The 25,873-nt window shown below is 44.8% G+C and overlaps 9 non-coding genes and 4 pseudogenes across 9 annotated transcripts; all 13 read left to right on the forward strand.

Moving 5' to 3' along the window:
• Positions 1-5,667: 5,667 nt before the first annotated feature.
• Positions 5,668-5,857, forward strand: LOC141183417 (U2 spliceosomal RNA). The gene has a single exon (XR_012258380.1). It is a non-coding gene; the product is annotated as a U2 spliceosomal RNA (small nuclear RNA).
• A 1,115-nt stretch (positions 5,858-6,972) lies between these two features.
• Positions 6,973-7,163, forward strand: LOC141183822 (U2 spliceosomal RNA). The gene has a single exon (XR_012258638.1). It is a non-coding gene; the product is annotated as a U2 spliceosomal RNA (small nuclear RNA).
• A 1,115-nt stretch (positions 7,164-8,278) lies between these two features.
• LOC141183560 (U2 spliceosomal RNA) lies at positions 8,279-8,370 on the forward strand (annotated as a pseudogene).
• Positions 8,371-9,164: 794 nt separating this feature from the next.
• LOC141183439 (U2 spliceosomal RNA) lies at positions 9,165-9,362 on the forward strand. Its single transcript, XR_012258393.1, has one exon. It is a non-coding gene; the product is annotated as a U2 spliceosomal RNA (small nuclear RNA).
• Positions 9,363-10,477: 1,115 nt separating this feature from the next.
• Positions 10,478-10,668, forward strand: LOC141183823 (U2 spliceosomal RNA). The gene has a single exon (XR_012258639.1). It is a non-coding gene; the product is annotated as a U2 spliceosomal RNA (small nuclear RNA).
• Positions 10,669-11,783: 1,115 nt separating this feature from the next.
• LOC141183562 (U2 spliceosomal RNA) lies at positions 11,784-11,875 on the forward strand (annotated as a pseudogene).
• A 794-nt stretch (positions 11,876-12,669) lies between these two features.
• LOC141183440 (U2 spliceosomal RNA) lies at positions 12,670-12,867 on the forward strand. The gene has a single exon (XR_012258394.1). It is a non-coding gene; the product is annotated as a U2 spliceosomal RNA (small nuclear RNA).
• A 1,115-nt stretch (positions 12,868-13,982) lies between these two features.
• On the forward strand, positions 13,983-14,173 carry LOC141183824 (U2 spliceosomal RNA). Its single transcript, XR_012258640.1, has one exon. It is a non-coding gene; the product is annotated as a U2 spliceosomal RNA (small nuclear RNA).
• A 1,115-nt stretch (positions 14,174-15,288) lies between these two features.
• LOC141183575 (U2 spliceosomal RNA) lies at positions 15,289-15,380 on the forward strand (annotated as a pseudogene).
• Positions 15,381-16,143: 763 nt separating this feature from the next.
• Positions 16,144-16,349, forward strand: LOC141183346 (U2 spliceosomal RNA; annotated as a pseudogene).
• A 1,118-nt stretch (positions 16,350-17,467) lies between these two features.
• LOC141183825 (U2 spliceosomal RNA) lies at positions 17,468-17,658 on the forward strand. Its single transcript, XR_012258641.1, has one exon. It is a non-coding gene; the product is annotated as a U2 spliceosomal RNA (small nuclear RNA).
• A 1,115-nt stretch (positions 17,659-18,773) lies between these two features.
• On the forward strand, positions 18,774-18,964 carry LOC141183827 (U2 spliceosomal RNA). The gene has a single exon (XR_012258642.1). It is a non-coding gene; the product is annotated as a U2 spliceosomal RNA (small nuclear RNA).
• Positions 18,965-20,082: 1,118 nt separating this feature from the next.
• LOC141183190 (U2 spliceosomal RNA) lies at positions 20,083-20,273 on the forward strand. Its single transcript, XR_012258191.1, has one exon. It is a non-coding gene; the product is annotated as a U2 spliceosomal RNA (small nuclear RNA).
• The last annotated feature ends 5,600 nt before the right edge of the window (positions 20,274-25,873 follow it).

A 25,873-nucleotide genomic window follows, 5' to 3' on the forward strand; every position in this document is an offset into this window, starting at 1 on the left:
ACCTGAGCTAACAGGTATGTGCGCTGGTTACTCTGCTGCGCTTAAAATTTCTTTTTTGGTTTGCTACAATGCCTTTTCTGAAACGTTGTCTCCTTCTGCTGGAACACTGACTTCTTTCATTTAATGCCTACAGACTATAAAAGAGAACCCAACCCAAAAAGTTTGGTTGATTAGTCTGTGGCATTCTGTTAAACTGTTGCTTATGGCGGTCTCTGTGAGCTTCTCAGCGACATTCAGCCAGCCAGGTATCCTGCCTGCAGTAGATGGAATGTGGCAATGGAACGCTGGCTGCGCGTGTCATAATAGGCTCTGAGCCTTTATATACCTGTGCACAGCAGCAGCCACCTTCAGTCTGCTGCTGGACAGCCAGCAGCAGCAGCAGCAGCAGGAGAGGTATGTAATCAGGAGCCCTCCTGCTAAGGGTAGACAGCTGCTCGTTCCACCCCACCCCCCGCCTTAATTGGTTCTCCTCCCTTCCAACGGTGTTGAGGCGGGTGGGAACAGCAGGGGGTGAAGGTGCTGTGTTTAAAGAGGTGGAGTTATGCAGATCTAAAACGCGTGGATTGCAGCAGCAGCAAGCCGAAAAGTGCAGGCATGTAAGGGATCTAGAGGTTGACAACATGTCTTCTTAACGGGAGTCCAGGAGCTCATCTCCACAAATGGACTTTTCAGGATCCTTGGGTGGCTCCGTAGTTTGAAACCAATTCTGGTTATCGCTTCTCGGCCTTTTGGCAAGATCAGTGGTGGTTTTCTGCTGCTGGTGTTGTTTGGAGGGCAGTTGTGACTGGGGTTCCCCCTTGTGGGGCCCTAGTGTGCGATTGAGCGGCGATTGTGTTTATCTGCTGTAAAAATGGTGGAGAAAACACGTGGATTAGAGGACTCGGTCCGTCTGAAGGTGGCTGCAGGTCATGAAGGAGAAATCGGTTTGGACCAAGTTTGCGTTGATGTCTTGAAGAACATTAATGGCTTGAAGGTAACGGATGTATTGGCACTGCAGGATTTTCAGAAACAAGGAATTTATGATATCACTTTTGTTTCTTTGAGTATTTGCCAGAGAGTCTACATGGAGTTGGTACGAATGAAGGAAGAAAAGGAATTGAAATGCCTAGAGTTTATTGCACTGGAACCTCTGTTCCAGCAGACATATAAGTATGTGGTTGTGCACATGTATAACCCTAAAGTTCCGGATGAGACTGTTTCCAATTTTTTAGCTCGGTATTGTAGTGAGGTTAAATTTTTGGGAAGAATGAAGAACAAATACAATTATCTAAATGGCAAGAGGAGATATGTTGTAAAACTGAGACCGGATGATAGAGCTATTGGGGGTGCCAAGAGCATTCCTGCACAGTTTTCTATCGGAGGAGAAAGGGGATTTTGTTTTTATAATGGACAGATGGAATATTGTAGGAAGTGTCATGAGTTTGGACATGTTCAGAAAGATTGTCCAGTGCAAGGTGATGTTTGTAGAGGTTGTGGGAAATCTGGGCATGTTGCAAGTGGTTGCCCAATGAATAAGGTGTGTGATTTGTGTGGACATGCAGATCACCTTGCAAGGAAATGTAGATTGTGGGCTCAGATTCCTAGGTCACAGGTGGACGCTGAAGAGAGGCAGAAGAAGACTCGGCAGGAAAGTGGGGAGGAGGGCGAAGGCTCAGACTCAGAGGGGGAAAGCCAAAAACAAGATGGTGGTAGGGGAAGAGACCATGCGGTGCCCAAGATGGAGGAAAAGGGGCGGAGCCAGAAGAAAGTTGGTTTGAGGGAGGGGCTGGAAGTAATAAACAAAGTAGCTGATGTGCATGGCCCGGGTGATGGGATGGATTTGTCTAATATGGCGGAGTCAGTGAATCCTGTTTTGGGAAGAGATGGGGGTGAGGAAATGGAGATTTTGGAGGAGGAGGATTCTGATTCGGATGGAACTATAACCCCTCAGCAGCGTGATAGGGTTAACAGTGATTGGAGTGAAAATGAGGAGGAAGATGATGGCAAGGAGGAGAGTTATGCCTCCGTGATTAAAAGAAGTAAGGTGGAGGGGTGTTGGTCTGGGGGGCAGGAAGATCCAGTCTCCCTAAGACCAGGTTATTCTAACAGGGACTCGAGTTCTGAGTCGCCTGATATACGTAGAAAAGTGGGTGGCAGGAGTGGGTTTTCTCCTGGTTCATGATGGATCGGGTATGGTGGAGATTTTTTCCTGTTGTTATGATGGCGTTGTGTGTTGCTTCTCTGAATGTACGAGGGATTGGTTCTGCTTGTAGGAGAGCAGGGATACTGGAGTACATTGAGAGTGTGAATGCAGATATTGTCTGTCTGCAGGAATGTGTAATTAAATCTGCCCCGCATGAGAGTGAGTGGAATAAGGGGCAATCTTTTTGGTCCCCATGCTCAGAAAACAGGAATGAAGGGGTGGGCATTTTACTGTGTAATTCCAGTCTAAAGGTTTTAGAGTTTAAAGTAATCATACCTGGGAGATGTTTGTTTTTATTAGTGGATTTTTTAGGTCAGCGGGTACGGGTTTTTAATGTTTATGCCCCTGCTGATAAACAAGCAAGAGTTGGGTTTTTGGAGTCTCTAAAGTTGTTTTTACCAGGCAGAGACTTCACTATAGTGGCTGGAGATTTTAATTGTGTCAGATCCGCAAAAGATCGTAAGAGCTCTACGGAAGGTAGGACTGATGTTACGTCTAATATTTTAAATCAGATTGTGCAGGATTTACGCTACACGGATGCTGGTCTGATGGTTGGGCCAAGTGATAAGTTCACATACATATCAGATAGTGGACGTAGTGTTTCCCGAATTGACTATGTTTTTATGTCTGAAGGGATTAAGGTGGCCAAGTGCAACCACGTGATGACGACTTTTTCTGACCACAAGATGATAGTGGTAGATCTGTGTATAGCTGAGTCCCTGGCTTTTGGAAAGGGACTCTGGAAGCTGAACGTAAGCCTGCTGGAAGAGGAGAGTGTTAAGGTTGGTTTTAATAAAGTGTTTTTGTCTTGTGTGTCTGAACAGCACCTTTTTAAAGATTTGCTAGAGTGGTGGGACTGGGCTAAGGAGAAATTTGCATGTTATTTTAAAGGGGTGTGTTTTAGGAGAGCGAAAGCCAAAAGGGATCATGATGCTGCTGTTATTTCAAAATTGGAAGTACTCCATAAGTTTAAGAGAGCGGGGATGGAGGTGGATAAAGAGATTGCAGATTTGAAGGACGAACTGAAGAAGATACTTATTGAAAAAGGGAAGACTATTATGTTTAAGGCAAAAATAAAGCACATGGAGGAAAATGAGCAATGTTCGAGATACTTTTTTAAAAAATGTTTTAAACCTAAAGGGGTTTTTAAGTCTGTTTTTTCTCCTGCAGGGGAGGTATCTGGGGATGAGATGATTGGCAGTATTCTTTCCTTTTATGAAACACTCTTCTCTAACGATAGTAGAGCCAGTGATGCGGAAATTAATGATTATTGCAAAGTATTAACTAATAATATTCCTGAGGAGAAAATTGGGTTTTTAAGTGAGGAGGTTGGGAAAGATGAAATTAGACGGGCAGTGGATGGCTTGGCGAAAGGCAAGACGCCAGGCTGTGATGGTCTTCCTGCTGAATTTTATGTTAGATTTTGGGATATTATAGGTGTGGAGTTTTCCCGGGTGGTGCAATATGGTTTTACTCATGGGATTTTATCGGTTTCTATGCGTAGGGGGATTGTTACGCTGATTCATAAGAAAGGGGACATGAGGGATATTAAAAATTGGAGGCCCATAACATTGTTAAACAGTGATTACAAAATTATTTCTAAAATTGTGGCTGGTAGACTGGCAGATGTGATAGGTGATATGGTGGGGGAGTATCAGGCATGTGCAGTGCCTGGTAGGAAAATTTCAGATAATTTGCTGCTTCTAAGAGACTTAATTTATCAGGCTAATTTGAATAAGAATGCTCTTTTGTTACAGTCGGTGGACCTGGAGAAAGCCTTTGATAAAATATCACATAGATTTTTGTTCTCTGCTTTAAGTCACCTTGGTGTTCCGGATAAATTATTGATGGTCATTAAGAGTTTTTATTGTGGGGTCAGTAGCCAGATTTTAGTTAATGGGCATGTGAGTTCCAGTTTTAATATTTTATCGGGAGTTAGGCAGGGTTGTCCCCTGTCACCAATTCTTTTTATCTGTGTGGTGGAGGCCCTTTTAAAAAGTGTGCAAGTTGACAAGTGTGTGGCTGGTGTTTTTATTCCTGGGGGATCCGGGGGTCCAGTCAAGTCTTTAAGTTATATGGATGATATTGTTTTTACTTGTGGTTCACAGGCGGATCTCAATAGAGTGAATTTGCACGTAAGGATTTTTTGTTGTGTGGCTGGTATGGCGGTGAATTGGGGAAAGTGCCAGCTTTGTAACTTTGGGAGGCAGGTTGAGGTTAACGTGGCAGGAGTGGAGAGTAGGGAGGAAATTGAGGTTCTTGGTGTCATCTTTGAGAAGGAACTGAAAGGGAAAAGCAGCCTGAAGATTCTAGAAGACAAAATGGATCAGAAGTTGAACTTTTGGAAACTAAGGAACCTGTCGCTGAGAGGGAAAGTGCTGGTAATCAAGTCTGTGATTCTCCCGCTTCTGCTGTACACTGCTTTGATTTTCCCACCTGCTGTGCTTTGGACAAAGAGAGTGACAAGGAAACTGTTTGTGTTTTTTTGGGGATCCAAAATGGAGAAACTAAGAAGAGGAATGGTTATGTGTTCTGTGGAAAATGGGGGTTGTGATTTTCCTAACATTGACTTATTTTTAAGAATGCATTATTTTTTGAACATTTATAAATTATCCCAGTGCAATAACAGGACTGCGGACATGTGCAAATATTTAGCAGGACGGCTTTTCCAGAAATGGAGCTGGTGTGAGAAGGATTTAAGAAAACCAGTTTCGTTTGTGATACCGTTTTTTTATGTGGTGCTTAGGTCCTTCTATGATCAAAATGGGATAAGCTCCATGGTTAGACCGGACAAAAAACTGATTGTCTCAGGTATTAAGAAGAAGGAGATGTTATGTGATGTGCCGTTTTGTAATAATGCACAGTCTGGACAGGTGTGGAAGCTTTTTTTCATGCGTGGAATCAGCAACAGACAGAAGGATGTAACCTGGATGGCGTTGCATGGATGCTTGCCAACAAGGGCTTTTTTGAATGACCGGGGGATAAAGGTTCAAGAACTATGTCCTAGGGAAGGTTGCAATAAGGTGGAAACAATACAGCATATTTTTTGGGACTGTTTTTTTGCTAAAAAAGTTTTTACCTTGTTGTCACGTATGTTTGTTGCTTTAGTTGGTTTTCATTGTTTCGATTTTGAAAGGATTTTAATAGGTCAAGATTTTAAGTACTCGCAAAGGAAGCGGGCAAGCTGGATTATTTTTGTCATATATAAAGAGGTTTCATGGGACGTTCGGAATTTGGTGATTTTTAAAAAGATTGTTTTTTCCCCCATGGAATGCAGAAAGATTTTTCTTGCTAGACTGTTTTATGCCTATTTATTGGATAAAAAGAAGTATGGTGAGACAGCAGCAGAAGCACTCTGGAACTTTTCACATTGGACTTCTTACAGTAAGTAACAGTTAATTGCAGGGTTGTGTTTTTTGGGATTTTGTTTTTGTTTTTCCGAATGATGATTTGAGAACCCGTTATGTGAATATGCGCTATGATGCATAAATTAATGTGGGTCTTAATCTGAGGAAAAAAAAATCTGTTCTTATCAGTTTAATATCTGATACGTCCCCTATCTGGGGACCATATATTAAATGGATTTTTAGAACAGGGAGATGGAAAAAGAGCTTGCTCTGTCCACTCCACGCATTGACCTGGTATTGCAGTATCTCCAGGACCGGTGCACCCCTTCTTTAATGCAGTTTCTAAAATCAGAAAGAATTGAATTCAATGTTTTTTGTTCATTTTGCTTGTTTGTCGGATTTTGGGATGGACTCTTTGGCTTTGCTTTTCTTCTCCTCATTGGATTTTTCATGTTCAAAGTTGCAGAAGCCAGATTACAAGCTCATTTTGGTTCAACTTCAGCAACTGTGCATTGCATTGCCATGTAATGTGATGCAATGCTATCTTTCTAGCTCTCCCTTTTTACTTCCTTTTGGATAAACAGACATATTAGGCAAGCATTTTGGAGCTTTCACCTAAATAACTACAGGTGGTGAGATAAGCTGCACAATATAATTGACCTTTCAGTATATTGTTGCACACACACCATCTATTTAGCAAATGCCCTTGTTATCAACAGCAGCCTTTTAAACTCACCTGAGCTAACAGGTATGTGCGCTGGTTACTCTGCTGCGCTTAAAATTTCTTTTTTGGTTTGCTACAATGCCTTTTCTGAAACGTTGTCTCCTTCTGCTGGAACACTGACTTCTTTCATTTAATGCCTGCAGACTATAAAAGAGAACCCAACCCAAAAAGTTTGGTTGATTAGTCGGTGGCATTCTGTTAAACTGTTGCTTATGGCGGTCTCTGTGAGCTTCTCAGCGACATTCAGCCAGCCAGGTATCCTGCCTGCAGTAGATGGAATGTGGCAATGGAACGCTGGCTGCGCGTGTCATAATAGGCTCTGAGCCTTTATATACCTGTGCACAGCAGCAGCCACCTTCAGTCTGCTGCTGGACAGCCAGCAGCAGCAGCAGCAGGAGAGGTATGTAATCAGGAGCCCTCCTGCTAAGGGTAGACAGCTGCTCGTTCCACCCCACCCCCCGCCTTAATTGGTTCTCCTCCCTTCCAACGGTGTTGAGGCGGGTGGGAACAGCAGGGGGTGAAGGTGCTGTGTTTAAAGAGGTGGAGTTATGCAGATCTAAAACGCGTGGATTGCAGCAGCAGCAAGCCGAAAAGTGCAGGCATGTAAGGGATCTAGAGGTTGACAACATGTCTTCTTAACGGGAGTCCAGGAGCTCATCTCCACAAATGGACTTTTCAGGATCCTTGGGTGGCTCCGTAGTTTGAAACCAATTCTGGTTATCGCTTCTCGGCCTTTTGGCTAAGATCAAGTGTAGTATCTGTTCTTATCAGTTTAATATCTGATACGTCCCCTATCTGGGGACCATATATTAAATGGATTTTTAGAACAGGGAGATGGAAAAAGAGCTTGCTCTGTCCACTCCACGCATTGACCTGGTATTGCAGTATCTCCAGGACCGGTGCACCCCTTCTTTAATGCAGTTTCTAAAATCAGAAAGAATTGAATTCAATGTTTTTTGTTCATTTTGCTTGTTTGTCGGATTTTGGGATGGACTCTTTGGCTTTGCTTTTCTTCTCCTCATTGGATTTTTCATGTTCAAAGTTGCAGAAGCCAGATTACAAGCTCATTTTGGTTCAACTTCAGCAACTGTGCATTGCATTGCCATGTAATGTGATGCAATGCTATCTTTCTAGCTCTCCCTTTTTACTTCCTTTTGGATAAACAGACATATTAGGCAAGCATTTTGGAGCTTTCACCTAAATAACTACAGGTGGTGAGATAAGCTGCACAATATAATTGACCTTTCAGTATATTGTTGCACACACACCATCTATTTAGCAAATGCCCTTGTTATCAACAGCAGCCTTTTAAACTCACCTGAGCTAACAGGTATGTGCGCTGGTTACTCTGCTGCGCTTAAAATTTCTTTTTTGGTTTGCTACAATGCCTTTTCTGAAACGTTGTCTCCTTCTGCTGGAACACTGACTTCTTTCATTTAATGCCTGCAGACTATAAAAGAGAACCCAACCCAAAAAGTTTGGTTGATTAGTCTGTGGCATTCTGTTAAACTGTTGCTTATGGCGGTCTCTGTGAGCTTCTCAGCGACATTCAGCCAGCCAGGTATCCTGCCTGCAGTAGATGGAATGTGGCAATGGAACGCTGGCTGCGCGTGTCATAATAGGCTCTGAGCCTTTATATACCTGTGCACAGCAGCAGCCACCTTCAGTCTGCTGCTGGACAGCCAGCAGCAGCAGCAGCAGGAGAGGTATGTAATCAGGAGCCCTCCTGCTAAGGGTAGACAGCTGCTCGTTCCACCCCACCCCCCGCCTTAATTGGTTCTCCTCCCTTCCAACGGTGTTGAGGCGGGTGGGAACAGCAGGGGGTGAAGGTGCTGTGTTTAAAGAGGTGGAGTTATGCAGATCTAAAACGCGTGGATTGCAGCAGCAGCAAGCCGAAAAGTGCAGGCATGTAAGGGATCTAGAGGTTGACAACATGTCTTCTTAACGGGAGTCCAGGAGCTCATCTCCACAAATGGACTTTTCAGGATCCTTGGGTGGCTCCGTAGTTTGAAACCAATTCTGGTTATCGCTTCTCGGCCTTTTGGCTAAGATCAAGTGTAGTATCTTTCGAAAAGGCGGTTTTGGATGTTGGCCGCCCTAGTAGATTGATACATTATGCACACTGGGGTTTAGGCGCTTGTTAGTACGCCAGGTGGCTAATATAGTCATCTGGTGGAAAGCATGGCCCCCCAGGATCGACGCCATTGGGCCGGGGAAGATCGAAAGCCCGAAGTGTGAAGTGCCCCAGGAGTGGTGACCCTGGGGTGCCTTAACTCACTGGGATTGGGAACCCCACTTGAGTTTATGGCACATTTGCACAAGCACTTCAAATTTTCTTTCTTCGCACACACCCTTATTCCGGGCCTTCTGGCCTTAGGATGGGGAATTTTTCAATTCCCGGTCGAAGGTCCGGGCAGTATTATACTGTGAAACCTTCACTATTTATTTAATTTCTTTGTCACTGTGTGTCCACTTATTCACGTGTGTCACGTCCTACTAGGATTTTGTCGGGATGCGGTTCCCTTACGGGTTCCTCTCTTGGCAGGTCTAGGGGGGGAGTGTGTGGCCATCAGGTTCCGCTCCCCCCTGAACCCCCCTGGCTCTCCTCTTTCGGGAGGAGAGCGTTGTTGGCTCCCCTCTTCCGGGAGGGGAGCACAGTCTTTGGCTCCCAGTGCCTTGCTCGGGTGAGAACTCGGGCAGGTGCTGGGGGTAAGATTGGGTCGCCTCTGGCTTCGGCTGGAGGTGGCTTTTTGTCCCTGTTCCTCGCTGTGGCCTTTTGGCTCGGAGGGACGGGGAATGGTTTGGGGGACCCTTCTCCTTTTGGAGAGGGTTTCAAGAAGACCAGCATCCTAGTGCACTTTTTTTGTGGCACTTGTCACTTTTTTAAGCGCACTCGGGTTTTGTACACGAATTCGGGTTTTCAAAAAAAGAAAAAAAAAAAAAAAAAAAAAAAAAATCTGTTCTTATCAGTTTAATATCTGATACGTCCCCTATCTGGGGACCATATATTAAATGGATTTTTAGAACAGGGAGATGGAAAAAGAGCTTGCTCTGTCCACTCCACGCATTGACCTGGTATTGCAGTATCTCCAGGACCGGTGCACCCCTTCTTTAATGCAGTTTCTAAAATCAGAAAGAATTGAATTCAATGTTTTTTGTTCATTTTGCTTGTTTGTCGGATTTTGGGATGGACTCTTTGGCTTTGCTTTTCTTCTCCTCATTGGATTTTTCATGTTCAAAGTTGCAGAAGCCAGATTACAAGCTCATTTTGGTTCAACTTCAGCAACTGTGCATTGCATTGCCATGTAATGTGATGCAATGCTATCTTTCTAGCTCTCCCTTTTTACTTCCTTTTGGATAAACAGACATATTAGGCAAGCATTTTGGAGCTTTCACCTAAATAACTACAGGTGGTGAGATAAGCTGCACAATATAAATGACCTTTCAGTATATTGTTGCACACACACCATCTATTTAGCAAATGCCCTTGTTATCAACAGCAGCCTTTTAAACTCACCTGAGCTAACAGGTATGTGCGCTGGTTACTCTGCTGCGCTTAAAATTTCTTTTTTGGTTTGCTACAATGCCTTTTCTGAAACGTTGTCTCCTTCTGCTGGAACACTGACTTCTTTCATTTAATGCCTGCAGACTATAAAAGAGAACCCAACCCAAAAAGTTTGGTTGATTAGTCTGTGGCATTCTGTTAAACTGTTGCTTATGGCGGTCTCTGTGAGCTTCTCAGCGACATTCAGCCAGCCAGGTATCCTGCCTGCAGTAGATGGAATGTGGCAATGGAACGCTGGCTGCGCGTGTCATAATAGGCTCTGAGCCTTTATATACCTGTGCACAGCAGCAGCCACCTTCAGTCTGCTGCTGGACAGCCAGCAGCAGCAGCAGCAGGAGAGGTATGTAATCAGGAGCCCTCCTGCTAAGGGTAGACAGCTGCTCGTTCCACCCCACCCCCCGCCTTAATTGGTTCTCCTCCCTTCCAACGGTGTTGAGGCGGGTGGGAACAGCAGGGGGTGAAGGTGCTGTGTTTAAAGAGGTGGAGTTATGCAGATCTAAAACGCGTGGATTGCAGCAGCAGCAAGCCGAAAAGTGCAGGCATGTAAGGGATCTAGAGGTTGACAACATGTCTTCTTAACGGGAGTCCAGGAGCTCATCTCCACAAATGGACTTTTCAGGATCCTTGGGTGGCTCCGTAGTTTGAAACCAATTCTGGTTATCGCTTCTCGGCCTTTTGGCTAAGATCAAGTGTAGTATCTGTTCTTATCAGTTTAATATCTGATACGTCCCCTATCTGGGGACCATATATTAAATGGATTTTTAGAACAGGGAGATGGAAAAAGAGCTTGCTCTGTCCACTCCACGCATTGACCTGGTATTGCAGTATCTCCAGGACCGGTGCACCCCTTCTTTAATGCAGTTTCTAAAATCAGAAAGAATTGAATTCAATGTTTTTTGTTCATTTTGCTTGTTTGTCGGATTTTGGGATGGACTCTTTGGCTTTGCTTTTCTTCTCCTCATTGGATTTTTCATGTTCAAAGTTGCAGAAGCCAGATTACAAGCTCATTTTGGTTCAACTTCAGCAACTGTGCATTGCATTGCCATGTAATGTGATGCAATGCTATCTTTCTAGCTCTCCCTTTTTACTTCCTTTTGGATAAACAGACATATTAGGCAAGCATTTTGGAGCTTTCACCTAAATAACTACAGGTGGTGAGATAAGCTGCACAATATAATTGACCTTTCAGTATATTGTTGCACACACACCATCTATTTAGCAAATGCCCTTGTTATCAACAGCAGCCTTTTAAACTCACCTGAGCTAACAGGTATGTGCGCTGGTTACTCTGCTGCGCTTAAAATTTCTTTTTTGGTTTGCTACAATGCCTTTTCTGAAACGTTGTCTCCTTCTGCTGGAACACTGACTTCTTTCATTTAATGCCTGCAGACTATAAAAGAGAACCCAACCCAAAAAGTTTGGTTGATTAGTCTGTGGCATTCTGTTAAACTGTTGCTTATGGCGGTCTCTGTGAGCTTCTCAGCGACATTCAGCCAGCCAGGTATCCTGCCTGCAGTAGATGGAATGTGGCAATGGAACGCTGGCTGCGCGTGTCATAATAGGCTCTGAGCCTTTATATACCTGTGCACAGCAGCAGCCACCTTCAGTCTGCTGCTGGACAGCCAGCAGCAGCAGCAGCAGGAGAGGTATGTAATCAGGAGCCCTCCTGCTAAGAGTAGACAGCTGCTCGTTCCACCCCACCCCCCGCCTTAATTGGTTCTCCTCCCTTCCAACGGTGTTGAGGCGGGTGGGAACAGCAGGGGGTGAAGGTGCTGTGTTTAAAGAGGTGGAGTTATGCAGATCTAAAACGCGTGGATTGCAGCAGCAGCAAGCCGAAAAGTGCAGGCATGTAAGGGATCTAGAGGTTGACAACATGTCTTCTTAACGGGAGTCCAGGAGCTCATCTCCACAAATGGACTTTTCAGGATCCTTGGGTGGCTCCGTAGTTTGAAACCAATTCTGGTTATCGCTTCTCGGCCTTTTGGCTAAGATCAAGTGTAGTATCTTTCGAAAAGGCGGTTTTGGATGTTGGCCGCCCTAGTAGATTGATACATTATGCACACTGGGGTTTAGGCGCTTGTTAGTACGCCAGGTGGCTAATATAGTCATCTGGTGGAAAGCATGGCCCCCCAGGATCGACGCCATTGGGCCGGGGAAGATCGAAAGCCCGAAGTGTGAAGTGCCCCAGGAGTGGTGACCCTGGGGTGCCTTAACTCACTGGGATTGGGAACCCCACTTGAGTTTATGGCACATTTGCACAAGCACTTCAAATTTTCTTTCTTCGCACACACCCTTATTCCGGGCCTTCTGGCCTTAGGATGGGGAATTTTTCAATTCCCGGTCGAAGGTCCGGGCAGTATTATACTGTGAAACCTTCACTATTTATTTAATTTCTTTGTCACTGTGTGTCCACTTATTCACGTGTGTCACGTCCTACTAGGATTTTGTCGGGATGCGGTTCCCTTACGGGTTCCTCTCTTGGCAGGTCTAGGGGGGGAGTGTGTGGCCATCAGGTTCCGCTCCCCCCTGAACCCCCCTGGCTCTCCTCTTTCGGGAGGAGAGCGTTGTTGGCTCCCCTCTTCCGGGAGGGGAGCACAGTCTTTGGCTCCCAGTGCCTTGCTCGGGTGAGAACTCGGGCAGGTGCTGGGGGTAAGATTGGGTCGCCTCTGGCTTCGGCTGGAGGTGGCTTTTTGTCCCTGTTCCTCGCTGTGGCCTTTTGGCTCGGAGGGACGGGGAATGGTTTGGGGGACCCTTCTCCTTTTGGAGAGGGTTTCAAGAAGACCAGCATCCTAGTGCACTTTTTTTGTGGCACTTGTCACTTTTTTAAGCGCACTCGGGTTTTGTACACGAATTCGGGTTTTCAAAAAAAGAAAAAAAAAAAAAAAAAAAAAAAAAATCTGTTCTTATCAGTTTAATATCTGATACGTCCCCTATCTGGGGACCATATATTAAATGGATTTTTAGAACAGGGAGATGGAAAAAGAGCTTGCTCTGTCCACTCCACGCATTGACCTGGTATTGCAGTATCTCCAGGACCGGTGCACCCCTTCTTTAATGCAGTTTCTAAAATCAGAAAGAATTGAATTCAATGTTTTTTGTTCATTTTGCTTGTTTGTCGGATTTTGGGATGGACTCTTTGGCTTTGCTTTTCTTCTCCTCATTGGATTTTTCATGTTCAAAGTTGCAGAAGCCAGATTACAAGCTCATTTTGGTTCAACTTCAGCAACTGTGCATTGCATTGCCATGTAATGTGATGCAATGCTATCTTTCTAGCTCTCCCTTTTTACTTCCTTTTGGATAAACAGACATATTAGGCAAGCATTTTGGAGCTTTCACCTAAATAACTACAGGTGGTGAGATAAGCTGCACAATATAAATGACCTTTCAGTATATTGTTGCACACACACCATCTATTTAGCAAATGCCCTTGTTATCAACAGCAGCCTTTTAAACTCACCTGAGCTAACAGGTATGTGCGCTGGTTACTCTGCTGCGCTTAAAATTTCTTTTTTGGTTTGCTACAATGCCTTTTCTGAAACGTTGTCTCCTTCTGCTGGAACACTGACTTCTTTCATTTAATGCCTGCAGACTATAAAAGAGAACCCAACCCAAAAAGTTTGGTTGATTAGTCTGTGGCATTCTGTTAAACTGTTGCTTATGGCGGTCTCTGTGAGCTTCTCAGCGACATTCAGCCAGCCAGGTATCCTGCCTGCAGTAGATGGAATGTGGCAATGGAACGCTGGCTGCGCGTGTCATAATAGGCTCTGAGCCTTTATATACCTGTGCACAGCAGCAGCCACCTTCAGTCTGCTGCTGGACAGCCAGCAGCAGCAGCAGCAGGAGAGGTATGTAATCAGGAGCCCTCCTGCTAAGGGTAGACAGCTGCTCGTTCCACCCCACCCCCCGCCTTAATTGGTTCTCCTCCCTTCCAACGGTGTTGAGGCGGGTGGGAACAGCAGGGGGTGAAGGTGCTGTGTTTAAAGAGGTGGAGTTATGCAGATCTAAAACGCGTGGATTGCAGCAGCAGCAAGCCGAAAAGTGCAGGCATGTAAGGGATCTAGAGGTTGACAACATGTCTTCTTAACGGGAGTCCAGGAGCTCATCTCCACAAATGGACTTTTCAGGATCCTTGGGTGGCTCCGTAGTTTGAAACCAATTCTGGTTATCGCTTCTCGGCCTTTTGGCTAAGATCAAGTGTAGTATCTGTTCTTATCAGTTTAATATCTGATACGTCCCCTATCTGGGGACCATATATTAAATGGATTTTTAGAACAGGGAGATGGAAAAAGAGCTTGCTCTGTCCACTCCACGCATTGACCTGGTATTGCAGTATCTCCAGGACCGGTGCACCCCTTCTTTAATGCAGTTTCTAAAATCAGAAAGAATTGAATTCAATGTTTTTTGTTCATTTTGCTTGTTTGTCGGATTTTGGGATGGACTCTTTGGCTTTGCTTTTCTTCTCCTCATTGGATTTTTCATGTTCAAAGTTGCAGAAGCCAGATTACAAGCTCATTTTGGTTCAACTTCAGCAACTGTGCATTGCATTGCCATGTAATGTGATGCAATGCTATCTTTCTAGCTCTCCCTTTTTACTTCCTTTTGGATAAACAGACATATTAGGCAAGCATTTTGGAGCTTTCACCTAAATAACTACAGGTGGTGAGATAAGCTGCACAATATAATTGACCTTTCAGTATATTGTTGCACACACACCATCTATTTAGCAAATGCCCTTGTTATCAACAGCAGCCTTTTAAACTCACCTGAGCTAACAGGTATGTGCGCTGGTTACTCTGCTGCGCTTAAAATTTCTTTTTTGGTTTGCTACAATGCCTTTTCTGAAACGTTGTCTCCTTCTGCTGGAACACTGACTTCTTTCATTTAATGCCTGCAGACTATAAAAGAGAACCCAACCCAAAAAGTTTGGTTGATTAGTCTGTGGCATTCTGTTAAACTGTTGCTTATGGCGGTCTCTGTGAGCTTCTCAGCGACATTCAGCCAGCCAGGTATCCTGCCTGCAGTAGATGGAATGTGGCAATGGAACGCTGGCTGCGCGTGTCATAATAGGCTCTGAGCCTTTATATACCTGTGCACAGCAGCAGCCACCTTCAGTCTGCTGCTGGACAGCCAGCAGCAGCAGCAGCAGGAGAGGTATGTAATCAGGAGCCCTCCTGCTAAGAGTAGACAGCTGCTCGTTCCACCCCACCCCCCGCCTTAATTGGTTCTCCTCCCTTCCAACGGTGTTGAGGCGGGTGGGAACAGCAGGGGGTGAAGGTGCTGTGTTTAAAGAGGTGGAGTTATGCAGATCTAAAACGCGTGGATTGCAGCAGCAGCAAGCCGAAAAGTGCAGGCATGTAAGGGATCTAGAGGTTGACAACATGTCTTCTTAACGGGAGTCCAGGAGCTCATCTCCACAAATGGACTTTTCAGGATCCTTGGGTGGCTCCGTAGTTTGAAACCAATTCTGGTTATCGCTTCTCGGCCTTTTGGCTAAGATCAAGTGTAGTATCTTTCGAAAAGGCGGTTTTGGATGTTGGCCGCCCTAGTAGATTGATACATTATGCACACTGGGGTTTAGGCGCTTGTTAGTACGCCAGGTGGCTACTATAGTCATCTGGTGGAAAGCATGGCCCCCCAGGATCGACGCCATTGGGCCGGGGAAGATCGAAAGCCCGAAGTGTGAAGTGCCCCAGGAGTGGTGACCCTGGGGTGCCTTAACTCACTGGGATTGGGAACCCCACTTGAGTTTATGGCACATTTGCACTAGCACTTCAATATTTCTTTCTTCACACACACCCTTATTCCGGGCCTTCTGGCCTTAGGATGGGGAATTTTTCAATTCCCGGTCGAAGGTCCGGGCAGTATTATACTGTGAAACCTTCACTATTTATTTAAATTTCTTTGTCACTGTGTGTCCACTTATTCACGTGTGTTACGTCCTACTAGGATTTTGTCGGGATGCGGTTCCCTTACGGGTTCCTCTCTTGGCAGGTCTAGGGGGGGAGTGTGTGGCCATCAGGTTCCGCTCCCCCCTGAACCCCCTTGGCTCTCCTCTTTCGGGAGGAGAGCGTTGTTGGCTCCCCTCTTCCGGGAGGGGAGCACAGTCTTTGGCTCCCAGTGCCTTGCTCGGGTGAGAACTCGGGCAGGTGCTGGGGGTAAGATTGGGTCGCCTCTGGCTCCGGCTGGAGGTGGCTATTTGTCCCTGTTCCTCGCTGTGGCCTTCTGGCTCGGAGGGACGGGGAATGGTTTGGGGGACCCTTCTCCTTTTGGAGAGGGTTTCAAGAAGACCAGCATCCTAGTGCACTTTTTTTGTGGCACTTGTCACTTTTTTAAGCGCACTCGGGTTTTGTACACGAATTCGGGCTTTCAAAAAAAAAATCTGTTCTTATCAGTTTAATATCTGATACGTCCCCTATCTGGGGACCATATATTAAATGGATTTTTAGAACAGGGAGATGGAAAAAGAGCTTGCTCTGTCCACTCCACGCATTGACCTGGTATTGCAGTATCTCCAGGACCGGTGCACCCCTTCTTTAATGCAGTTTCTAAAATCAGAAAGAATTGAATTCAATGTTTTTTGTTCATTTTGCTTGTTTGTCGGATTTTGGGATGGACTCTTTGGCTTTGCTTTTCTTCTCCTCATTGGATTTTTCATGTTCAAAGTTGCAGAAGCCAGATTACAAGCTCATTTTGGTTCAACTTCAGCAACTGTGCATTGCATTGCCATGTAATGTGATGCAATGCTATCTTTCTAGCTCTCCCTTTTTACTTCCTTTTGGATAAACAGACATATTAGGCAAGCATTTTGGAGCTTTCACCTAAATAACTACAGGTGGTGAGATGAGCTGCACAATATAATTGACCTTTCAGTATATTGTTGCACACACACCATCTATTTAGCAAATGCCCTTGTTATCAACAGCAGCCTTTTAAACTCACCTGAGCTAACAGGTATGTGCGCTGGTTACTCTGCTGCGCTTAAAATTTCTTTTTTGGTTTGCTACAATGCCTTTTCTGAAACGTTGTCTCCTTCTGCTGGAACACTGACTTCTTTCATTTAATGCCTGCAGACTATAAAAGAGAACCCAACCCAAAAAGTTTGGTTGATTAGTCTGTGGCATTCTGTTAAACTGTTGCTTATGGCGGTCTCTGTGAGCTTCTCAGCGACATTCAGCCAGCCAGGTATCCTGCCTGCAGTAGATGGAATGTGGCAATGGAACGCTGGCTGCGCGTGTCATAATAGGCTCTGAGCCTTTATATACCTGTGCACAGCAGCAGCCACCTTCAGTCTGCTGCTGGACAGCCAGCAGCAGCAGCAGCAGCAGGAGAGGTATGTAATCAGGAGCCCTCCTGCTAAGGGTAGACAGCTGCTCGTTCCACCCCACCCCCCGCCTTAATTGGTTCTCCTCCCTTCCAACGGTGTTGAGGCGGGTGGGAACAGCAGGGGGTGAAGGTGCTGTGTTTAAAGAGGTGGAGTTATGCAGATCTCAAACGCGTGGATTGCAGCAGCAGCAAGCTGAAAAGTGCAGGCATGTAAGGGATCTAGAGGTTGACAACATGTCTTCTTAACGGGAGTCCAGGAGCTCATCTCCACAAATGGACTTTTCAGGATCCTTGGGTGGCTCCGTAGTTTGAAACCAATTCTGGTTATCGCTTCTCGGCCTTTTGGCTAAGATCAAGTGTAGTATCTGTTCTTATCAGTTTAATATCTGATACGTCCCCTATCTGGGGACCATATATTAAATGGATTTTTAGAACAGGGAGATGGAAAAAGAGCTTGCTCTGTCCACTCCACGCATTGACCTGGTATTGCAGTATCTCCAGGACCGGTGCACCCCTTCTTTAATGCAGTTTCTAAAATCAGAAAGAATTGAATTCAATGTTTTTTGTTCATTTTGCTTGTTTGTCGGATTTTGGGATGGACTCTTTGGCTTTGCTTTTCTTCTCCTCATTGGATTTTTCATGTTCAAAGTTGCAGAAGCCAGATTACAAGCTCATTTTGGTTCAACTTCAGCAACTGTGCATTGCATTGCCATGTAATGTGATGCAATGCTATCTTTCTAGCTCTCCCTTTTTACTTCCTTTTGGATAAACAGACATATTAGGCAAGCATTTTGGAGCTTTCACCTAAATAACTACAGGTGGTGAGATAAGCTGCACAATATAATTGACCTTTCAGTATATTGTTGCACACACACCATCTATTTAGCAAATGCCCTTGTTATCAACAGCAGCCTTTTAAACTCACCTGAGCTAACAGGTATGTGCGCTGGTTACTCTGCTGCGCTTAAAATTTCTTTTTTGGTTTGCTACAATGCCTTTTCTGAAACGTTGTCTCCTTCTGCTGGAACACTGACTTCTTTCATTTAATGCCTGCAGACTATAAAAGAGAACCCAACCCAAAAAGTTTGGTTGATTAGTCTGTGGCATTCTGTTAAACTGTTGCTTATGGCGGTCTCTGTGAGCTTCTCAGCGACATTCAGCCAGCCAGGTATCCTGCCTGCAGTAGATGGAATGTGGCAATGGAACGCTGGCTGCGCGTGTCATAATAGGCTCTGAGCCTTTATATACCTGTGCACAGCAGCAGCCACCTTCAGTCTGCTGCTGGACAGCCAGCAGCAGCAGCAGCAGGAGAGGTATGTAATCAGGAGCCCTCCTGCTAAGGGTAGACAGCTGCTCGTTCCACCCCACCCCCCGCCTTAATTGGTTCTCCTCCCTTCCAACGGTGTTGAGGAGGGTGGGAACAGCAGGGGGTGAAGGTGCTGTGTTTAAAGAGGTGGAGTTATGCAGATCTAAAACGCGTGGATTGCAGCAGCAGCAAGCCGAAAAGTGCAGGCATGTAAGGGATCTAGAGGTTGACAACATGTCTTCTTAACGGGAGTCCAGGAGCTCATCTCCACAAATGGACTTTTCAGGATCCTTGGGTGGCTCCGTAGTTTGAAACCAATTCTGGTTATCGCTTCTCGGCCTTTTGGCTAAGATCAAGTGTAGTATCTGTTCTTATCAGTTTAATATCTGATACGTCCCCTATCTGGGGACCATATATTAAATGGATTTTTAGAACAGGGAGATGGAAAAAGAGCTTGCTCTGTCCACTCCACGCATTGACCTGGTATTGCAGTATCTCCAGGACCGGTGCACCCCTTCTTTAATGCAGTTTCTAAAATCAGAAAGAATTGAATTCAATGTTTTTTGTTCATTTTGCTTGTTTGTCGGATTTTGGGATGGACTCTTTGGCTTTGCTTTTCTTCTCCTCATTGGATTTTTCATGTTCAAAGTTGCAGAAGCCAGATTACAAGCTCATTTTGGTTCAACTTCAGCAACTGTGCATTGCATTGCCATGTAATGTGATGCAATGCTATCTTTCTAGCTCTCCCTTTTTACTTCCTTTTGGATAAACAGACATATTAGGCAAGCATTTTGGAGCTTTCACCTAAATAACTACAGGTGGTGAGATGAGCTGCACAATATAATTGACCTTTCAGTATATTGTTGCACACACACCATCTATTTAGCAAATGCCCTTGTTATCAACAGCAGCCTTTTAAACTCACCTGAGCTAACAGGTATGTGCGCTGGTTACTCTGCTGCGCTTAAAATTTCTTTTTTGGTTTGCTACAATGCCTTTTCTGAAACGTTGTCTCCTTCTGCTGGAACACTGACTTCTTTCATTTAATGCCTGCAGACTATAAAAGAGAACCCAACCCAAAAAGTTTGGTTGATTAGTCTGTGGCATTCTGTTAAACTGTTGCTTATGGCGGTCTCTGTGAGCTTCTCAGCGACATTCAGCCAGCCAGGTATCCTGCCTGCAGTAGATGGAATGTGGCAATGGAACGCTGGCTGCGCGTGTCATAATAGGCTCTGAGCCTTTATATACCTGTGCACAGCAGCAGCCACCTTCAGTCTGCTGCTGGACAGCCAGCAGCAGCAGCAGCAGCAGGAGAGGTATGTAATCAGGAGCCCTCCTGCTAAGGGTAGACAGCTGCTCGTTCCACCCCACCCCCCGCCTTAATTGGTTCTCCTCCCTTCCAACGGTGTTGAGGCGGGTGGGAACAGCAAGGGGTGAAGGTGCTGTGTTTAAAGAGGTGGAGTTATGCAGATCTAAAACGCGTGGATTGCAGCAGCAGCAAGCTGAAAAGTGCAGGCATGTAAGGGATCTAGAGGTTGACAACATGTCTTCTTAACGGGAGTCCAGGAGCTCATCTCCACAAATGGACTTTTCAGGATCCTTGGGTGGCTCCGTAGTTTGAAACCAATTCTGGTTATCGCTTCTCGGCCTTTTGGCTAAGATCAAGTGTAGTATCTGTTCTTATCAGTTTAATATCTGATACGTCCCCTATCTGGGGACCATATATTAAATGGATTTTTAGAACAGGGAGATGGAAAAAGAGCTTGCTCTGTCCACTCCACGCATTGACCTGGTATTGCAGTATCTCCAGGACCGGCGCACCCCTTCTTTAATGCAGTTTCTAAAATCAGAAAGAATTGAATTCAATGTTTTTTGTTCATTTTGCTTGTTTGTCGGATTTTGGGATGGACTCTTTGGCTTTGCTTTTCTTCTCCTCATTGGATTTTTCATGTTCAAAGTTGCAGAAGCCAGATTACAAGCTCATTTTGGTTCAACTTCAGCAACTGTGCATTGCATTGCCATGTAATGTGATGCAATGCTATCTTTCTAGCTCTCCCTTTTTACTTCCTTTTGGATAAACAGACATATTAGGCAAGCATTTTGGAGCTTTCACCTAAATAACTACAGGTGGTGAGATAAGCTGCACAATATAATTGACCTTTCAGTATATTGTTGCACACACACCATCTATTTAGCAAATGCCCTTGTTATCAACAGCAGCCTTTTAAACTCACCTGAGCTAACAGGTATGTGCGCTGGTTACTCTGCTGCGCTTAAAATTTCTTTTTTGGTTTGCTACAATGCCTTTTCTGAAACGTTGTCTCCTTCTGCTGGAACACTGACTTCTTTCATTTAATGCCTGCAGACTATAAAAGAGAACCCAACCCAAAAAGTTTGGTTGATTAGTCTGTGGCATTCTGTTAAACTGTTGCTTATGGCGGTCTCTGTGAGCTTCTCAGCGACATTCAGCCAGCCAGGTATCCTGCCTGCAGTAGATGGAATGTGGCAATGGAACGCTGGCTGCGCGTGTCATAATAGGCTCTGAGCCTTTATATACCTGTGCACAGCAGCAGCCACCTTCAGTCTGCTGCTGGACAGCCAGCAGCAGCAGCAGCAGGAGAGGTATGTAATCAGGAGCCCTCCTGCTAAGGGTAGACAGCTGCTCGTTCCACCCCACCCCCCGCCTTAATTGGTTCTCCTCCCTTCCAACGGTGTTGAGGCGGGTGGGAACAGCAGGGGGTGAAGGTGCTGTGTTTAAAGAGGTGGAGTTATGCAGATCTAAAACGCGTGGATTGCAGCAGCAGCAAGCCGAAAAGTGCAGGCATGTAAGGGATCTAGAGGTTGACAACATGTCTTCTTAACGGGAGTCCAGGAGCTCATCTCCACAAATGGACTTTTCAGGATCCTTGGGTGGCTCCGTAGTTTGAAACCAATTCTGGTTATCGCTTCTCGGCCTTTTGGCAAGATCAGTGGTGGTTTTCTGCTGCTGGTGTTGTTTGGAGGGCAGTTGTGACTGGGGTTCCCCCTTGTGGTGCCCTAGTGTGCGATTGAGCGGCGATTGTGTTTATCTGCTGTAAAAATGGTGGAGAAAACACGTGGATTAGAGGACTCGGTCCGTCTGAAGGTGGCTGCAGGTCATGAAGGAGAAATCGGTTTGGACCAAGTTTGCGTTGATGTCTTGAAGAACATTAATGGCTTGAAGGTAACGGATGTATTGGCACTGCAGGATTTTCAGAAACAAGGAATTTATGATATCACTTTTGTTTCTTTGAGTATTTGCCAGAGAGTCTACATGGAGTTGGTACGAATGAAGGAAGAAAAGGAATTGAAATGCCTAGAGTTTATTGCACTGGAACCTCTGTTCCAGCAGACATATAAGTATGTGGTTGTGCACATGTATAACCCTAAAGTTCCGGATGAGACTGTTTCCAATTTTTTAGCTCGGTATTGTAGTGAGGTTAAATTTTTGGGAAGAATGAAGAACAAATACAATTATCTAAATGGCAAGAGGAGATATGTTGTAAAACTGAGACCGGATGATAGAGCTATTGGGGGTGCCAAGAGCATTCCTGCACAGTTTTCTATCGGAGGAGAAAGGGGAGTTTGTTTTTATAATGGACAGATGGAATATTGTAGGAAGTGTCATGAGTTTGGACATGTTCAGAAAGATTGTCCAGTGCAAGGTGATGTTTGTAGAGGTTGTGGGAAATCTGGGCATGTTGCAAGTGGTTGCCCAATGAATAAGGTGTGTGATTTGTGTGGACATGCAGATCACCTTGCAAGGAAATGTAGATTGTGGGCTCAGATTCCTAGGTCACAGGTGGACGCTGAAGAGAGGCAGAAGAAGACTCGGCAGGAAAGTGGGGAGGAGGGCGAAGGCTCAGACTCAGAGGGGGAAAGCCAAAAACAAGATGGTGGTAGGGGAAGAGACCATGCGGTGCCCAAGATGGAGGAAAAGGGGCGGAGCCAGAAGAAAGTTGGTTTGAGGGAGGGGCTGGAAGTAATAAACAAAGTAGCTGATGTGCATGGCCCGGGTGATGGGATGGATTTGTCTAATATGGCGGAGTCAGTGAATCCTGTTTTGGGAAGAGATGGGGGTGAGGAAATGGAGGTTTTGGAGGAGGAGGATTCTGATTCGGATGGAACTATAACCCCTCAGCAGCGTGATAGGGTTAACAGTGATTGGAGTGAAAATGAGGAGGAAGATGATGGCAAGGAGGAGAGTTATGCCTCCGTGATTAAAAGAAGTAAGGTGGAGGGGTGTTGGTCTGGGGGGCAGGAAGATCCAGTCTCCCTAAGACCAGGTTATTCTAACAGGGACTCGAGTTCTGAGTCGCCTGATATACGTAGAAAAGTGGGTGGCAGGAGTGGGTTTTCTCCTGGTTCATGATGGATCGGGTATGGTGGAGATTTTTTCCTGTTGTTATGATGGCGTTGTGTGTTGCTTCTCTGAATGTACGAGGGATTGGTTCTGCTTGTAGGAGAGCAGGGATACTGGAGTACATTGAGAGTGTGAATGCAGATATTGTCTGTCTGCAGGAATGTGTAATTAAATCTGCCCCGCATGAGAGTGAGTGGAATAAGGGGCAATCTTTTTGGTCCCCATGCTCAGAAAACAGGAATGAAGGGGTGGGCATTTTACTGTGTAATTCCAGTCTAAAGGTTTTAGAGTTTAAAGTAATCATACCTGGGAGATGTTTGTTTTTATTAGTGGATTTTTTAGGTCAGCGGGTACGGGTTTTTAATGTTTATGCCCCTGCTGATAAACAAGCAAGAGTTGGGTTTTTGGAGTCTCTAAAGTTGTTTTTACCAGGCAGAGGCTTCACTATAGTGGCTGGAGATTTTAATTGTGTCAGATCCGCAAAAGATCGTAAGAGCTCTACGGAAGGTAGGACTGATGTTACGTCTAATATTTTAAATCAGATTGTGCAGGATTTACGTTACACGGATGCTGGTCTGATGGTTGGGCCAAGTGATAAGTTCACATACATATCAGATAGTGGACGTAGTGTTTCCCGAATTGACTATGTTTTTATGTCTGAAGAGATTAAGGTGGCCAAGTGCAACCACGTGATGACGACTTTTTCTGACCACAAGATGATAGTGGTAGATCTGTGTATAGCTGAGTCCCTGGCTTTTGGAAAGGGACTCTGGAAGCTGAACGTAAGCTTGCTGGAAGAGGAGAGTGTTAAGGTTGGTTTTAATAAAGTGTTTTTGTCTTGTGTGTCTGAACAGCACCTTTTTAAAGATTTGCTAGAGTGGTGGGACTGGGCTAAGGAGAAATTTGCATGTTATTTTAAAGGGGTGTGTTTTAGGAGAGCGAAAGCCAAAAGGGATCATGATGCTGCTGTTATTTCAAAATTGGAAGTACTCCATAAGTTTAAGAGAGCGGGGATGGAGGTGGATAAAGAGATTGCAGATTTGAAGGACGAACTGAAGAAGATACTTATTGAAAAAGGGAAGACTATTATGTTTAAGGCAAAAATAAAGCACATGGAGGAAAATGAGCAATGTTCGAGATACTTTTTTAAAAAATGTTTTAAACCTAAAGGGGTTTTTAAGTCTGTTTTTTCTCCTGCAGGGGAGGTATCTGGGGATGAGATGATTGGCAGTATTCTTTCCTTTTATGAAACACTCTTCTCTAACGATAGTAGAGCCAGTGATGCGGAAATTAATGATTATTGCAAAGTATTAACTAATAATATTCCTGAGGAGAAAATTGGGTTTTTAAGTGAGGAGGTTGGGAAAGATGAAATTAGACGGGCAGTGGATGGCTTGGCGAAAGGCAAGACGCCAGGCTGTGATGGTCTTCCTGCTGAATTTTATGTTAGATTTTGGGATATTATAGGTGTGGAGTTTTCCCGGGTGGTGCAATATGGTTTTACTCATGGGATTTTATCGGTTTCTATGCGTAGGGGGATTGTTACGCTGATTCATAAGAAAGGGGACATGAGGGATATTAAAAATTGGAGGCCCATAACATTGTTAAACAGTGATTACAAAATTATTTCTAAAATTGTGGCTGGTAGACTGGCAGATGTGATAGGTGATATGGTGGGGGAGTATCAGGCATGTGCAGTGCCTGGTAGGAAAATTTCAGATAATTTGCTGCTTCTAAGAGACTTAATTTATCAGGCTAATTTGAATAAGAATGCTCTTTTGTTACAGTCGGTGGACCTGGAGAAAGCCTTTGATAAAATATCACATAGATTTTTGTTCTCTGCTTTAAGTCACCTTGGTGTTCCGGATAAATTATTGATGGTCATTAAGAGTTTTTATTGTGGGGTCAGTAGCCAGATTTTAGTTAATGGGCATGTGAGTTCCAGTTTTAATATTTTATCGGGAGTTAGGCAGGGTTGTCCCCTGTCACCAATTCTTTTTATCTGTGTGGTGGAGGCCCTTTTAAAAAGTGTGCAAGTTGACAAGTGTGTGGCTGGTGTTTTTATTCCTGGGGGATCCGGGGGTCCAGTCAAGTCTTTAAGTTATATGGATGATATTGTTTTTACTTGTGGTTCACAGGCGGATCTCAATAGAGTGAATTTGCACGTAAGGATTTTTTGTTGTGTGGCTGGTATGGCGGTGAATTGGGGAAAGTGCCAGCTTTGTAACTTTGGGAGGCAGGTTGAGGTTAACGTGGCAGGAGTGGAGAGTAGGGAGGAAATTGAGGTTCTTGGTGTCATCTTTGAGAAGGAACTGAAAGGGAAAAGCAGCCTGAAGATTCTAGAAGACAAAATGGATCAGAAGTTGAACTTTTGGAAACTAAGGAACCTGTCGCTGAGAGGGAAAGTGCTGGTAATCAAGTCTGTGATTCTCCCGCTTCTGCTGTACACTGCTTTGATTTTCCCACCTGCTGTGCTTTGGACAAAGAGAGTGACAAGGAAACTGTTTGTGTTTTTTTGGGGATCCAAAATGGAGAAACTAAGAAGAGGAATGGTTATGTGTTCTGTGGAAAATGGGGGTTGTGATTTTCCTAACATTGACTTATTTTTAAGAATGCATTATTTTTTGAACATTTATAAATTATCCCAGTGCAATAACAGGACTGCGGACATGTGCAAATATTTAGCAGGACGGCTTTTCCAGAAATGGAGCTGGTGTGAGAAGGATTTAAGAAAACCAGTTTCGTTTGTGATACCGTTTTTTTATGTGGTGCTTAGGTCCTTCTATGATCAAAATGGGATAAGCTCCATGGTTAGACCGGACAAAAAACTGATTGTCTCAGGTATTAAGAAGAAGGAGATGTTATGTGACGTGCCGTTTTGTAATAATGCACAGTCTGGACAGGTGTGGAAGCTTTTTTTCATGCGTGGAATCAGCAACAGACAGAAGGATGTAACCTGGATGGCGTTGCATGGATGCTTGCCAACAAGGGCTTTTTTGAATGACCGGGGGATAAAGGTTCAAGAACTATGTCCTAGGGAAGGTT

This window comes from Phyllobates terribilis, unplaced genomic scaffold (genome assembly GCF_046119375.1).
Source record: "Phyllobates terribilis strain yellow unplaced genomic scaffold, ASM4611937v1 Scaffold_38__1_contigs__length_12584779, whole genome shotgun sequence".
Lineage (NCBI taxonomy): Eukaryota > Metazoa > Chordata > Amphibia > Anura > Dendrobatidae > Phyllobates > Phyllobates terribilis.